The 17,190-nt window shown below is 38.2% G+C and overlaps 1 protein-coding gene and 1 non-coding gene across 2 annotated transcripts in view; both read right to left on the reverse strand.

Moving 5' to 3' along the window:
- PCDH15 (protocadherin related 15) overlaps positions 1-17,190 on the reverse strand; it is a 1,456,321-nt gene that overhangs the window by 432,968 nt on the left and 1,006,163 nt on the right. The window lies entirely within an intron of this gene.
- LOC129399447 (U6 spliceosomal RNA) lies at positions 13,383-13,489 on the reverse strand. Its single transcript, XR_008627093.1, has one exon. It is a non-coding gene; the product is annotated as a U6 spliceosomal RNA (small nuclear RNA).

Here is a 17,190-nt window from a genome sequence, read left to right on the forward strand (position 1 = left end):
CCCTCGAGAATGTCATTTGACAACTTAAATGGGAAGGAATGGGAGTGAAGATAGACGGTCGGCAACCACACCACGTCCTATTCACTGATGACATCATTCTAATAACACCAAACATTAGTCAAGTGGCACAAATGCTGATTGACTTCAATCCTGAGTGTGGAAAGGTTGGACTGCAGCTGAATCTCACCATGACAATGTTCATGAAAAATGAACTAGTCCCTGACATTTCATTTGCTCTCAACATAAACATCTCCGAATGCAGCAGCTATGTATGCCTGGGTTTGATATAGTAACATTATAAATTAAAATAGTAAATCCTCATATTTCCAACACAATGTTTAATTAATAATAAATGTGGCTAAAGTTTGATTTTGAGATATGGATGCACCAAAAATGATAAATGTTTACTTAAATAAAACTATTAAATTTTATCCAATATTATATTGAATATTATAGAATAATTTTTGTTCTTGCTTTTTTATTATTGCTTTGAAAGTCCAAAACTGAAGTGCTTAGGGCTTACTGCTGGCTCTGAGCTCAAGGATCGTAGTGGGAATTGGGGGAACATATATATAGTGCCAAGGACCAAACCCAGGTCAGCTGTATGAAAGTCAAACACTTTGCCTATTGCTCTAGCCACTAAGTAACATAGATTTTAAAAAAATATGTAAGAGGTATAGGAAGATGGGCTTACCACATGAAGGCAGATTAATTTTTTTTTTGAATTTCCTTTTAAATTCTTTTATTTTTTTTTTAATTTTATTGAATCACCATGTGGAGGGTTACATAGTTCTCAGGATCATGTCAGTCATACAATACTCAAACACCCTTCCCTTCAACAGTGCCCCTATTCCATCACCAACCACCCCAGTATACATCCCGCCCCCTCCCGTCCCCCCCAGTCCCCGCCCTTGTAAGTGATAAGTTTCACTTTGTTTACACTTTATCCCGGTTACATTCTGTGTTTCAACACATAACTCGCTATTGTTGCTGGGGTTTCCCCCAAAAAAGAAAGAGACAGTCCTACTGTCAAGGAAGCATTTGGTAGTTCTCCATTGCTGAGAATGTAGAGATATTAAGTCCCGCAGTTTGTTACATAACTTTTCTATTTTTTTCCCCCCTCGTCCTGTGCCACCGAGTTCACGCCTGTTTAGTAATCACCACGCTGCCTGACAAAGGGAAAAAAACCGAAAAAGATGGTTATTTCCCGTCATCAGCCGGCGTGGGGCTCTGGCTTAGTTGATAGTCTGGTAGAATGTCTGCAAGCAGTTTCTGGAACCAAAAGTAGTGCGCTGGTATCGGCCCCGGCTCCAGATTCCACCAGCGTCCCGCTGTTCCATGTACATAATAATTTATTCCCTTGTATCCCATTCCCACGCCACCAGGTCCGTGTCAACTTAATGGACATCATACTATAGTTAACGCCACGGCACGTTTCTTCCCGAGAAAGAAGGATATTTCTTCTCAGCCGGCGTGGGTGTATGGCTTAGTTCAATCTAGAGAGATGGTTACCACTTTGATTGCCTTCAATATTTCAACAAAAGACTTACTATTCTTGTTAGGATTTCCCACCAAAGTCCGACCCATTAAAAAGGAACCATTTCATATTGCTGATGATTAGATGATATTAGGTCGCATGGCCACGGCAGTGGCCGCGCAGTTTTGGGTTTCTGTATAAAGTCCAGGGAAAATTCTGCCTGAAATTCTATCGCTACAATCTTTTACCCTTTTATGGTGCTTATAAGATGGGAAAACCTAGAGAAATACTGGGCCCCTGCAGGGGCAGCCTGGCGGAAACGCTCAGTTCACATACTGCAAGTTTTTCAGTGGGCTGCTGGTGTCCAAAGTAGCTCTTTTGGCCTCCTCGGTCATACTGGAGCGGCGGGCGCGGCGAGTGGGAAGCCCACGTGGCTGCTCTCAATTCTTTTATTTTTAAATCTCAGTGCATTTTATTCTTCTTGTGGTTTTATTGGCCATGTGCATCAGTGCTGGCAAACTACTCCTTGCTCTGTGCTTGGGGTGCTTGATATCATACAATGGGAATCAAACTCGGGTCTCCTCTCATGCAAAGCTAATGAGCTCCAACCCATTGAGCTATTTCTCTGGCTCCTAAATTATTTTTTTAAAATCATGACCTGATATCCACTATATTATAATAATAAGACAAATAAACAGTCATCTCAAAATGTATTCCCCATACTTACTGCTTATCAGGCCTGTAAATGATAAATAGACCAGATTAGAATCATGAAAACCGATTCTTGGTTCCTTAAACGAGGTAACTTGGTCATTCCTGTGACAGTCAATTCTTTTTGTTTCATGAAATAACAAATTTATTGTCTTTGAGTTTTGGAGGTTGGAAATGAAAGGCAGATTAATTTTAACACAAATCCTATTACTGCTAATGAAATAAACCTTCTTAGTCATGTTGTTTTTCCATACCATAGGTGATTTTTCAATTGCAAAAATCAAACAAATAGAGCAAAAGTGATAGTACAGGGCTTAAGGCAATTGACTTGCAAACCACAAACCGTGGCTTGAATCCCTGGTACTGTATATGGTCTTTTGAACAACTCTGAGGTACACTCCTGAACACTGAGCCAGGAAAAGACATTGAACACCATTAAGCGTAACCCAAGTGCAAAACAAAACCTAGAGCACAGAGATAGGTAAAGGCAACACTTATCCAGAGCTGCTGCCTCAAACAATTTTAACCAAAGTTTGCCTTAACCAGTAACCACCAAAGAACAATTTAAAAGTTTAATTTTATATATAGACCATATATATTTAAAATTATGTATGATACATCTGATTAAATTGTGTAATCTGAACTAACACCATAAAACATATAATATTTTGTCATTGTATTAACTAATACTAATTTACTGTTTAAGAAATTACTAACAGTTCTTCCTGAATAGCCAAGCAGCCATCAATTTAGAAAACATACTTAGATTGATAAACACCAATAGGTAGAATAGCATTCATATTTAAAGCTATATTTTTTCAAATTCTCTAAGTTTATTAATATATAATCAGAATTTTTGCATTGTTTTATAACAAGGATGGTGGCTAGTTTAGATTTTCAAGAAGCATTTTGTTGAGAAAGATAAAAATTCTGAAAGCCAGTCTATTGTCAAAATTTTCAAAGAAGAGTAAAATCATGCTAGTACAGATATAAGTATAAATAAAGCACTTGTTGATGAAAGGTGAAAAAAAATAACTCCAGAAGAATAAAAATATTGCCATTTAGATCAAAGGTAGAGAAGAACAGTGGGAAAATGGGTTTGTTTCCTGTGGGGCAGATTTTATGAGTAGGGCACTGGCCTGAATAGTCCCTAGTCAAATTGAGTTTTTATGAGAAAACTGAAGAAAAATCAAGCAAGAAGAGGTTAGACTGGGACTAGTATTTTCCTGTAGATAGCTTTGTCACTGACCCTAGAATTTGGAAAGTTATAAATTAAAAACTAAAGTTTTCAAACTTTTGATATAAACTAAAGCTTTCAAAACTTTCCCTGTGTTGATGTTGAAAAAGAAAAACATACAAAATGAAGCTATTCATTCCAGTATCACACTAAGATTAATTCCTCTTACAGTAGTTTCAGCTTCACCCCCAAAAAGGGATTTGAAACCCAACTAATAGAGGTTGTGGTTATCACTACAAAAGTAATACACATTAAAATCCTCCCCCCCTTTCCCTACAGCTTTGCTGGAATTTAATATATATATATATATATATATATATAATATGCCTATATATAATATGCCTATTGTGTACATATTGCTGATAAGCTTATCCAATCCTCTTTCTGTAACACCATTACAATGCTGCTCAACTGATGGTTATTTGAATACGATTGATAGGATTCTCAAGTTAATTGGATGAATTTGAGAAAAGTAAAAAAAATTCACATTTCAGTTTATCATTCTCCCCTATCATTGTGAATCATAGAGAACTGTCACTGTCACAATCATCCTGTTGCTCATTGATTTGCTTGAGCGGGCACCAGTAACGTCTCCATTATGAGACTTGATGTTACTGTTTTTGGCATATTGAATACACCACCGGTAGCTTGCCAGGCTCTACCATGCGGGCGGGATACTCTCCTTAGCTTGCTGGGCTCTCTGAGAGGGGCGGAGGAACCAAACCCAAGTTGGCCACATGCAAGGAAAACACCCTACCTGCTGTGCTATCACTCTAGCCCATATATATATATTATATATATGTATGCATATATATGTATGTGTGTGCGTGTATACACACACATATACACATATATATGTATCTATCACCAACTTTTTTAGAACACACAAATATATTATAAACATATATATGTCACCAAACTTCTTTAGAACACACACATATATATACATATGTACACACATACATATGTTTGTAAATCATATTATAGTCTTATCCACTGATAATCCTTCAAATATATGTATATAAAAGGTGATATATCAGGTTAAAAATAAAAAATAATCAATTTTACCCTTCCATCATCTTGGGTCTTTAAACTTTCTTTAAGTAGTGATTCTCAGCATTAATATGCAAATGAATCCTCTAGGGATCTTGTTAGAATTACAAATTATGATTCAATAGTTATATTTAGCACTTAAGGTAGATATATTTTTGTTGATACTGATGTTGTTTACCTGCATATCCCACTGAAGTTGGTAGACAGGTAGGGACAATAAATTGCAAAAAGGCATAAAACAAAAATGTTTTCTGAAAAACAATTTCTGTCTTTTGCTTCCAGTTCCATAAAAATATATCCAAATCCTAAGGTTGGACACCCTTTGGAGATAATCCAAAATATGTTATAAGAATCTGAATGATAGCCACTCAAAAAGGAATGTTGGACCCTCTTAGGGAAGGTCCTAAGCAGGAATCAAATGCTCATAAAAGCATGAATAAAGATCATTTGAACTCAAATAGAAATAGTCTTTCTACCTAGCAAAAGACCTCAAGCCCCAGGTTCAGGCAGCTTGGAAAATCTTTGCAAATATGACAACACACTTTAGTATGGAGTCTTTCACACCCCTCCAAGCTAGGTATGCAATGTTTTCTCTTTAATTTCTGGTGTATCCTATTCTGGGGTCATCTATACATACCTGCTAAGTGTGCGTAGTGCCTTATTTTACCTTTTTGTTGGGGGGATCTGTCTTCTCCTTGTTTCCTAGTTTATTACCTAAATATATTATTTTGTTTCATTGTATTCTCCTGAAATTACTCTCTGTAAGAACAGGCAAGGAACCTAAGAACTTGGATAGAATTCAGGACACTAATGTTCACACTCTGTAGGAAACATTATGAATTCTGTTCTCAGGTACTTTACTGGCAGTATCCTGGGGAATCCAGCAGAGGATCAGTAGTTCTCTCTCCTGGGGTTGGGCTCTGTTCTTTGGCTTCCCACTCACCTTAGTGGCAACACAACTTTCAGAAGCTGAGGTATTACTGTCATTCTTAAAGTGATTATCCATTAAAAATCAGTCCTTATTCACCCAAAATATGTATCTGTAGACAATCCAAGACTACCAACTCACAATTAGGAGGAATAGGATTTAGCAGTCTGTCATTTAACAAATCAAACATATATTATTCTGCTAGTTTCTAATGTTTGGAATCCCATGTCTTATCATGTACTGGAAAGCTTAGCTATTTTGATCTTAATAACCATAAGTTTCCATCAAGACCTGACTCCTTTTATCCAATAGAGCAGCCTATTGACACCCCTGATCAGTATGCCAGTTAAGACTCTCTCAAATCAGAGTAATGTACATAAAAATAAATTAAAGAACCTGAGTCAAGAGAGATACTACAGGAAAAACTACAGGAAGATATTTGCCTTGCATGTGGTGGATCTGAGTTCAAAATTCCAGTACCGCAGATGATCTCCTGAGCCCTGAAGGAGTCATTACTGAGTGATGATCTAGGAGTCAGCTCTGAGCTTTATCAGTGTGGCCCCCAAAACAAACACACAAAAAACCTACCTTAGAAAGTTTTATACATTATTCTATATTGCATACTAACATTATAATTTATTTCCTTGAAACTTTTTGGTCCCCTTCTAAAGGAGCTAGCTATCCTTTAGCTATCCTATTCTGATGGTTTGACTGTCATTCCTCTGTAGCTTGTTTTATATCTCTGTTTAACATATACAGAGTTAACATTTCTTTTTTTTTAATTTTTATAATTTATTTATTTTTAATTAGAGAATCACCGTGAGGGTACAGTTACAGATTTATACACTTTTGTGCTTATACTTCCCTCATACAAAGTTCGGGAACCCATCCCTTCACCAGTGCCCATTCTCCACCACCCGTAAACCCGGCGTCCCTCCCACCCTCCCCAATCCCATCTCCCCCCCACCCGACCCTGCCACTGTGGCAGGGCATTCCCTTCTGTTCTCTCTCTCTAATTAGCTGTTGTGGTTTGCAATAAAGGTGTTCAGTGGCCGCTGTGCTCAGTCTCTAGCCCTCATTCAGCCCGCAACTCCCTTCCCCCACATGGCCTTCAACTACAATGTAGTTGGTGATCGCTTCTCTGAGTTGCCCTTTCCCCGGAACGTGAGGCCAGCCGCGAAGCCATGGGGTCAACCTCCTGGTACTTATTTCTACAGTTCTTGGGTATTAGTCTCCCACTCAGATATTATATATACCATAGATGAGGGCAGTCTTTCTATGTCTGTCTCTCTCTTTCTGACTCATTTCACTCAACATGAAACTTTTCATGCCCATCCACTTAACTACAAAATTCTTGACTTCCTTTTTTCTAACAGCTGCATAGTATTCCATTGTATAGATGTACCAAAGTTTCCTCAACCAGTCATCCGTTTTGGGGCATTCGGGTTTTTTCCAGATTCTGGCTATTGTAAACAGTGCTGCGATGAACATACATGTGCAGATGTTTCGATTGTACTTTTTTGCCTCTCTGGGATATATTCCCAGCAGTGGTATTGCTGGGTCAAATGGGAGCTCAACCTCTAGTTTTCTGAGAATCGTCCATACTGTTTTCCAAAAGGGCTGAACTAGCCGGCATTCCCACCAGCAGTGTAGAAGGGTCCCTTTCTCCCCACATCCTCTCCAACAGCGGTTGCTTTTGTTCTTTTGGATGTGTGCAGTCTCTGTGGTGTGAGGTGGTATCTCATGGTTGTTTTGATCTGCGTCTCTCTGATGATTAGTGATGCAGAGCACTTTTTCATGTGCCTTTTGGCCATTCGTATTTCTTCCTTGGTAAAGTTTCTGTTCATTTCTTCGCCCCATTTTTTGATGGGGTTGGATGTTTTCTTTTTGTAGAGTTCAACCAGTGCTTTATATACCATTGATATCAACCCCTTATCTGATGGGTATTGTGTAAATATCCTTTCCCATTCTGTGGATAGTCTTTGTATTCTGGTCACTGTATATCTTGCGGTGCAGAAGCTTTTTAGTTTAATGTAGTCCCATTTGTTGATCTCTGTTTTTACTAGATTGCTTAGTTCCGTGTCACGTTTGAAGATACCTTTATCTTCAATATCGTGGAGGGTTTTGCCGACCTTGTCTTCAATGTACCTTATGGTTTGTGGTCTAATGTTGAGGTCTTTAATCCATTTTGATCTGACTTTTGTGCATGGTGTCAGGTCAAGGTCTAAACCCATTTTTTTGCATGTGGTTGTCCAGTTGTGCCAGCACCATTTGTTAAAGAGGCTTTCCTTGCTCCACTTCACATCTCTTGCTCCCTTATCAAAGATTAGATGATCATACATTTGGGGTTGTGTGTAGGGATATTCCACCCTGTTCCATTGGTCTACGGCTCTGCCTTTGTTCCAGTACCATGCTGTTTTAATTGTTACTGCTTTGTAGTAAAGATTGAGGCTGGGGAGGGTGATGCCTCCCATCATCTTTTTCCCAAGAATTGTTTTAGCTATCCTTGGACGTTTGTTATTCCATATGAATTTTAGGATTGCTTGATCCATTTCTTTGAAGAATGTCATGGGTATACATATTGGGATCGCATTTAATCTGTATAATGCTTTAGGGAGTATTGCCATGTTGACAACATTGATTCTCCCTATCCACGAGCAGGGTATATGTTTCCTTTTCCTCATGTCCTCTTTGATTTCATGGAGTAGCGTTTTGTAGTTTTCTTTGTAAAGGTCTTTTACTTCCTTGGTTAAGCTGATTCCGAGGTACTTGATTTTCTGGGGCACAATTGTGAATGGGATTGCTTTTTTCATGTCCCTTTCCTCTGCCTCATTGTTTGCATATATGAAGGCCATGGATTTTTGGGTATTGATTTTGTAGCCTGCAACTTTACTGTATAAGTCTATTGTTTCTAAGAGTTTCTTAGTAGAGGTTTTAGGCTTCTCTAGATATAGTATCATGTCGTCTGCAAATAGTGAGAGTTTGATTTCTTCCTTTCCTATCTGGATGCCCTTAATCTCTTTTTCTTGTCTAATAGCTATCGCAAGTACTTCCAGTACTATATTGAAGAGGAGTGGTGAGAGTGGGCATCCTTGTCTTGTGCCCGATCTCAGAGGAAAGGCCCTTAGTTTTTCCCCATTGAGGATAATGCTTGCCGTAGGCTTGTGATAGATGGCTTCGACTATCTTGAGGAAAGTTCCTCCAAACCCCATTTTGGCGAGGGTTTTCATCACGAAAGGATGTTGGATCTTGTCAAATGCTTTCTCTGCATCTATTGATATGATCATATGGTTTTTGTCTTTACTTTTGTTGATATGCTGGATTATGTTGATTGATTTCCAAATGTTAAACCATCCTTGCATCCCTGGGATGAATCCCACTTGGTCGTGATGTATGATCTTTTTGATGAGTTGTTGGATCCTATTTGCTAGTACTTGTTGAGGATCTTCGCATCGGTGTTCATCAGGGAAATTGGTCTGTAATTTTCTTTCTTAGTGGTGTCTTTGTTTGCTTTTGGTATTAGGGAGATATGTGCTTCGTAGAAACTGTTTGGGAGAGTTCCTGTTTTTTCAATTTCCTGGAAAAGTTTGAGGAAAACAGGCAATAGGTCTTGTTTAAATGTTTGGAAGAATTTGCCAGTGAAACCATCTGGGCCTGGGCTTTTGTTTTTGGGGAGGTTTTTGATTACAGTTTCAATTTCCTTAACATTGATGGGTCTATTCAGGTATTCCAGGTCTTCTTTCTTCAGTGTTGGGAGATTGTAGGAATCAAGGAATCCATCCATTTCTTTTAGGTTCTCCTTTTTTGTGGCGTAAAGACCTTCAAAGTAGTCTCTAATGATCTTTTGAATCTCACTGGTTTCTGTTATGATGTCCCCCTTTTCATTTCTGATTCGATTTATTAGAGTTTTCTCTCTTTCTTTCTTTGTGAGTCTTGCTAGCGGTTTATCAATCTTATTTATTTTCTCAAAGAACCAACTCTTTGTTTCATTGATCTTTCGGATTGTTTTTTTGGTTTCGATGTCATTAATTTCTGCTCTAATTTTTATTATTTCTTTCCTTCGGTCTGGTTTGGAGTCCTTTTTCTGGTCCTTTTCTAAGGTCTTGAGTCGTGAAATCAAGCTATCTATGTGGGTCCTTTCTTCCTTCCTGAGGAATGCTTGGAGAGCTATAAATTTTCCCCTTAACACGGCTTTAGCTGCGTCCCATAGGTTTTGGTAGCTCGTGTCTTCATTCTCATTAGTTTCTAAGTATCTTTTGATTTCTTCCTTGATTTCCTTCCTGACCCACTCATTGTTCAACATTGAATTGTTTAGTTTCCAGGTGTTTGATTTGATTTTCCGTGTTTGTGAGTGGTTAGCTTCTATCTTCAGAGCATCGTGGTCTGAAAAAATGGTTGATACAATTTCTATTTTTCCGATTCTATTGAGGTATGTTCTGGGGCCCAGTACATGGTCTATTTTAGAAAATGTTCCGTGTGCACTGGAAAAGAATGTGTATTCTTTCTTTTTGGGGTGTAAGGCCCTGTATAGGTCTATTAGGCCTCTCTCGTCTATTTCTTCTTTCAGAGTCAGTGTTTCCTTGTTGAGTTTTGTTCTTGTGGATCTATCTAGAGGCGATAAGGCCGTATTGAAGTCTCTGACTACAATTGTGCTGTTAGTGATGTCCTCTTTGAAGTCTGTTAGGAGTTGTTTTAAATATTTAGCCGGTCGTTCGTTAGGAGCATATACGTTTAAGAGTGTGATTTCTTCCTGTTGTACATATCCCTTGATAAACAGAAAATGACCTTTGCTGTCCCTTTTGATCTTTTTCATCCTAAAATCTATGTTGTCGGATACCAGGATGGCCACTCCAGCTTTTCTAAGTGGGTTGTTTGCTTGGAGGATTGTTTTCCATCCTTTGACTTTGAGTCTATGTTTACTCTGTTTGTTCAGGTGTGTTTCTTGCAGGCAACAGAATGTTGGGTTTAATTTCCGGATCCATTTAGCCACTCTGTGTCTCTTGATAGGTGCATTTAGGCCATTGACATTGAGAGAGATTATTGTGATGGGGTTTTGTGTCATCTTTCTGTGGGATTTGTTGTTCTTATGGGGCTCCTATTTGTCTCACAGTAGCCCCTTTAGACCTTCTTTCAAGATTGGTTTTGAGTCTATGAAGGACCTGAGCTGTTGTTTATCCGAGAAGTAGTGTATAGTTCCTTCGAGTTTGAGTGAGAGTTTAGCCGGATAAAGTATTCTTGGTGAGGCATTCATTTCGTTGAGTTTTTTCACTATGTCCCACCATTGTCTTCGGGCTCGGAGGGTTTCTTCTGACAGATCGGCCGTAAATCTGAGGGGTGCTCCTTTGTATGTGATTTCCTTCCTTGACCTTGCTGCTTGCAGAATTGCATCTCTATCCATGGTATCCGTCATTCTGACTATGATATGCCTTGGGGTCTTTTTATTTGGGTCTCTTTTTGCCGGTACTCTTCGGACTCCTTGTATCTGGATGCCTGCCTTCTCCAGCTCTGGGAATTTCTTAGCAATGATATCTTTGACTGTGTTTTTTTCATTGGGGTTGCTTCCCTGCGGTTCTGGTACTCCAATGATTCTTATGTTGTTCCTCTTGAAGTCATCCCCCAGGGCTCTGATTCGCTCTATAGCCATTTTGAGGTCTTTGGCCATGATTTGTTGTTGTCTATAAGCTTTCTGCAGCTCATCTTCCAGATCACTGATTCTGTCTTCGGCTGTAGTCATTCTACTGTTGAGGGCATCTAGTGAGATTTTTATTTCATCAACCGATTCCTTTATTTGTGAGACTTCCGTTCGAAGGTTTGAAATTTCTGCTCTCATTTCTTCTCTCATTTCTTCCTGTATTTTCTTGGTAGACCGTTCCAGCGCTTCATTCATCTCCTCCCTTAATTTATTGGATGTCTGTTCCATATTTGCTTGGAGTAGGTCGACTCTCCTCCAGATTTCCTCTCTGAATTGTTTATCTGAGAGGTCGTAGATGTTGGGAGCCTCTTTTGAGGTTTCTAGTATCTTTTCTTCTCCCTCTCTTCCTGGAGGGGATTTTCGCTGCTTCTTCATATTGTTATGGAAGTATAGGATTGGAACTTTGTAGGTGTTTATTCCTCCTACCTCTTGCTGAGAGAAGGAGGGGCTCTGTTTGTGCTATTTCTGATGGCAGCTTTATTCCGATTCTAGAAGTCTTCCTTACACTCAGCCTTTTCTTTCTGATTGATGTTGGGGCTTTAATGAAGACTTAAGGCTAAGTTGTCTTTACAAAAGCTTTGCTAAGCTTCTCTTATTCACTGATAATTTTTCTAAACTTAGAGCTAATAGGCTAGTTCACATAAGTGTATGAGATGTGTTAAACCGATTTTCAAAGCAAGAAGACCATACCTAATGTGCTAAGGTAGGAAATAATATCTGCGGCCGCTCTGGCAGGAGGCCACGCCCCTTTTTAGACCACGCCCCTTTCAGGCCACGCCCCCGTTTCTTCCTAGCAGGGGCTCCTGGGACAATGGTCCCAGGAAAGCCGGGGCGGTGGGACACGGGAAGTGGCGGCGGCAAGGGTCCCAAGTCCCGGCGGCCGCGTGGGAACCAGGGGCGCACTCGGGAGGCGTGGCTGGGAGTCTCCTGATTACCTGGGAAAAGGCCGGGTTGGAGGGAGCCGGGCGGACGGGAAAGCCGGGGCGGTGGGACGCGGGAAGTGGCGGCGGCAAGGGTCCCAAGTCCCGGCGGCCGCGTGGGAACCTAACATTTCTTATATGACCAGAGATGCGGGATAATATAGTGGATCTTGAGAATAATAAGCTTCAGCGAGTATGAGTATCGGTATACCTAAGAGCAATCAACATAAAGCTATTAAGCAGAGGAGGACCACATTATTATCATTATCATTATCATTATTATTGTTATTATTATTATTTTGTTTTTGGGTGACACACAGCAATATTCAGGGTTTACTCTACACTCAGGAATTACTCCTGGCAGTGCTTGGGGGACATATGGGATGCCGGGGATTGAACCCGGCTTGGCCTTGTTCAAGGCAAACGTTACCCTCTATACTATAGCTCTGGCCCCAGGACCACATTATTAAAGAATAAAAAAAAGACTACATTATTAAAAAATAAAAAAGGAAGGGAGAAATCTCTTTTTTATTGAACTGAGTACTTTATTTGTGGGGGATATAATTAAGTATTAAATACTTACTTGGTGGAAGAAATATCACACTTAAATATGAGGTTACTTCAATGTGGGTTTAATAAATAATTGACATAGATTTAAAAGGGAGTAATATTACTTGAGTCTAGAACCAAAATGTCATTGAATTCACTATGTTAAAAGAATCCCCAAATGAAAAATAAAAATAGCTAGAGTTATGAAGGAAGCCTGTCAACAAAGGAGATATTATATAGAGGAATAATGCAAAACTTAACTAGAATTTACTTTCCTATCTCCCTTCATCTGTCCTCTCCATAACTATTTGTTTAATGCAACAGATAGTCAGCTTAAGAGCCTGTTAGATAATACATAGAGTCCAAACAGGTGGAGATTGGATATGTAGGTCAAAGAGTCTCAATTTGCTCACTGATCACTTCATAGGAAGGCAATCACACCTGAAAGGATCTCGCTAAGAAAACTAAGTATCGAACAAAGTTATAGGTGGAAATGAAGAGGAATTTATGAAATAGAACTTTAGTGATTGATTTGGATCAGCAAGGACAATAGAATATAAGGTACAGTTGTGGTATTTGAATTCATTTAGTTATAGATTCTCTATAAAATTATATAGAATCAGGTTGTAATTGTAGAATTTGTTTCACATATGCTCTCTATTTCTATTTTAACAAATGCAAGTATTTTGAAAACCTAACCTAAGAAGGTTTAAGTTAGTTTAAATTTGTTTCTATGAAAAATATTCTATTATGAACAACAAGCAACTAAACTTGAGTTGCTTGGCAGCACAGCCTATCACATAAACTTTCAGCATTTTTTTTTGTTTCACTTCATGAATTTGTGTGTCCTCATTGCACAGGGGTCATTCTAAGTTTCTCTGTAACGTTCCCGTTTTAGTATATGTGCTGCTGAAATGAGCACATCTTACCAGTATACTGCTCAATATGCCAAGGATTCCAAGCATTACACTAGGCTCATGTATAAATATATCCAACATTTTACTTAAATATTTTTCTGTTTTTAGGAAACTAGGAAAGAACTCACAGGCCTCTAAAACATCCTGTTGTCCTGTTTTACTGAGACTTTTTGGATCCACATTTGGAACACCAGTTTCCTACTTGAGCTATAGACGCAGAAGTATGTAAACCTACTTTTCTAATAAATAATTTAAACAGTTTACTCTGTACAATATTAGTTTCGCAGGCCACATCTTGGTCACACTGTTCTTTATGAAATCTTTTAAAATATCCAAACAAATTTGTATATTTTTATTTTGTGCTGTATAAAATTCCATTGCTCTTTAGCACAAAAGAAAAGTTGGATAGATGAATGAATAAATTATATAGAGGAACTCTGGATCTTTGCATATACTGCTTACCTATTCCTTATGTTTTGCTTTCTTTTTTACATCAGTTAGGGGAAATTACAACTTTACATTTTTCCAGGAAGAAATTTTATTAGTCACTGATAACTATGTGTTTTTCATGCACTAAATTCAGTCTATAAAAATATTATTAAACAAATGGGACTACCTTAAACTGAGAAGCTTCTGCACCTCAAAAGATAAAATGGCCAGAATACAAAGACAGAATGGGAAAGGATATTCTCCCAATACCCATCTAATAAGGGGTTGATATCAAGGATTTACAAGGCACTGGGTGGACTCCACAAGAAGAAAACATCCCACCCCATAAGAAAATGGGGAGATGAAATTAACAGAAACTTTCTCAAAGAAGCTATCCAAATGGCCAAAAGACACATGAAAAAATGCTCCTCATCAGTAATCATCAAGGAGATGTAGATCAAAACAAGTGTGAGATACCATCTCACACTACAGAGACTAGCCCACATCAAAAAGAATAAAAGTAACCGGTGTTGATGCAGATGTCGGGAGAAAGGTACTCTCCTTCACTGCTGGTGGGAATGCAGACTGGTTCAACCCGTTTGGAAAAACAGTATGGAGTCTTCTCAAAAAATCAGAAATTGAGCTTCCATTTGACCCAGCAATACCACTTCTGGGAATATATCCCGGAGATGCAAAAAAAGTATAGTAGAAATGACATCTGCACTTACATGTTCATTGAAGCACTGTGTACAATAGCCAGAATCTTGAAAAAACCCAAGTTAAAGAAACTTTTGTACATCTACAAATGGAATACTATATAGTTGTTACAAAAGATGAAGTCATGAAATTTGCATATAGGTGGATCAACATGGGAAGTATCATGTTGAGTGAAAGGAGTCAGAAAGAGAGGGACAGACATAGAAATATTGCACTCCTTTGTGAAATACAAAGTAACAGAATGGGTGACTGACACCCTAGAATAGTAGAGATAAATACCAGGAGGATTCTTCCACAGCTTCGAAGCCAGCCTCACATGCTAGGGAAAAAGGCAGCTCAGAAAGAGAAGGGATCACTAAGTAAAAGGTGCTAGGAGGGCCCGCTCAGGATGGGAGATGTGGACTGAATGTAGACTATAGACCGAACATGATGGCCACTTAATACCTCTATTGCAAACAACAACACCCAAAATGAGAGAGAGCGAGCAAAAGGGAATGTCCTGCCACAGAGGTGGGGTTGGGTGCAAGGGGACATGGTGGGGGTGGTGGGAGGGATACTGGGATCATTGGTGGTGGGAAATGGGCACTGGTGGAGGGATGGGTATTTCACCATTAAATGACTGAAACACAGGCACAAAAGTTTGCAAGTCTATAACTGTATCTCACTGTGATACACTAATAAAATATTTAAAAATATATATTATTACACATATCTGGGATTTCAACTATTTTTGTTAGTAACTTGTTCTAGGATAACATGATAGTTTTGCCTAGAATAAATGAATGAACTTTCTATTTTAGATATTGACATTTTCAACGTAAAATCAGAGTTACCTGACTGAACCTTAAGTCAGTCAAAAAAAATAAATCTGCAGTGGTTCCCATTCTTCCTGAAATTAAAGTCGGATATTTATACCTTAATTCTTTTTTACATCAGTTAGGGGAAATTACTAAAGTTCTCACCTTAGTTCAGTGCACCTTACATAATATTTTTGTTTTTCTGCAAGGGGATGTTCAGTCATATTGTTTTCAGTGATCACATTCGTGGCGAGACTTTGGTAACCACAAGTAGTTCCACAGAGTAAACGGAATTGGCTGCATGCAATGTAAGCATGCCGCCTACTGAACTCTCTCCAGCCCTCTTACAAATTATTTTTTACTTTTCAATATAGCAAAATCAAAATCCATTCAGTAGAAACCAAATATTGAATTTTTATTTTTATCCTGATCTTTCACAGATGATTTAGTCACTTTATTAGTCACTCTACACCTCTTCCTCTAGCTGCTGGATATGGCAGTAAACACATTTCCTTTCAGCCATGGTGTCGATACTCTACCATGTATCTAGCATCGTGTGTATGTTACTAGCATTTATTGGATATTGAGGTTTGTGTTTGACACTCCATCATATAGCAAGACATCCATGAGTGTAAGAAAGGTTTATCATTTTATTGTAAAATATATTTTTGTTAGATAAACCTCTCCCTCTATCGGCTAATGAAGCATTCTCACCATGGTTAAGGTAGTAACAGTTAAGTCATTACGCTCAGTAATTTAGTGTATCAAATATATCACATAGCTATAATGTTTTAAGGGATATCTTCATTTTTCTAAAATGACTGGTAGAATCTTCTCCTTAACACTCTATACGTATTTTTACCCAGAAATAGTCTAAAAGCTATTTCTCTAATACACAAAGAATACTCCCAATTTACTACATTTACTTTGTGTTCTTAACCTAAGTACCCTTCTTCAAAAAGATAAAACTCCCAGATGCTACTCTGTCACTTTTGGGTTGTGTTCAAATACTACTCTCTCACTTCAGCCTTCTCTACGCACTATATCTAATGTTGAACATGCTGTACATAAAGCATGCATGTTCATATTTTTATTCTTTGCTCAGTAAGATTTTTCTACATTAATATCTCTTAGTTTAATTTCTGTATGACAAGATAAAAATTGTGGTTTTTGTAATTTATTTATTTAAAATTAAATTAGTAATTAAAATTTTATAAATATATTTTCTTTATTTCTTTCTGGCATTAGAAGAAAGCTTATAGTTAGAAACATATTTCTCATCAATAAGGTGATACAAATACATTATTGGACTTGCATTTTTACTTCAATAATTACTCTTTATTAACTCTTTTTTCTTTATATTAAAATTTTATTTATGTTATAAAATTTTTACATTTAAATAAGAACTTTGTGATAAAACACAAGAATGTATTTAATCATATGCATTGCTCACACATTTTTGATTACATATATATATATACATGTATGGGCTGAAGGGATAGCACAGAGGATAGGGCGTTTGCCATGCACTTGGCCAACCTGGGTTCGATTCTTTGACCCCTCTTGGAGAACCCAGCAAGCTACCTAGAGTATCTCGCTTGAACGGCAGAGCCTAGCAAGCCACCTGTGGCGTGGGTATCCAATATGCCAAAAACAGTAACAACAACTCTCACATGGAGATGTTACTAGTGCCCGCTCTGCAAATTGATGAGCAACAGGATGACAGTGATATATATATATATGTATATATATACATACATATG

This window comes from Sorex araneus, chromosome 11 (genome assembly GCF_027595985.1).
Source record: "Sorex araneus isolate mSorAra2 chromosome 11, mSorAra2.pri, whole genome shotgun sequence".
Taxonomy (NCBI): domain Eukaryota; kingdom Metazoa; phylum Chordata; class Mammalia; order Eulipotyphla; family Soricidae; genus Sorex; species Sorex araneus.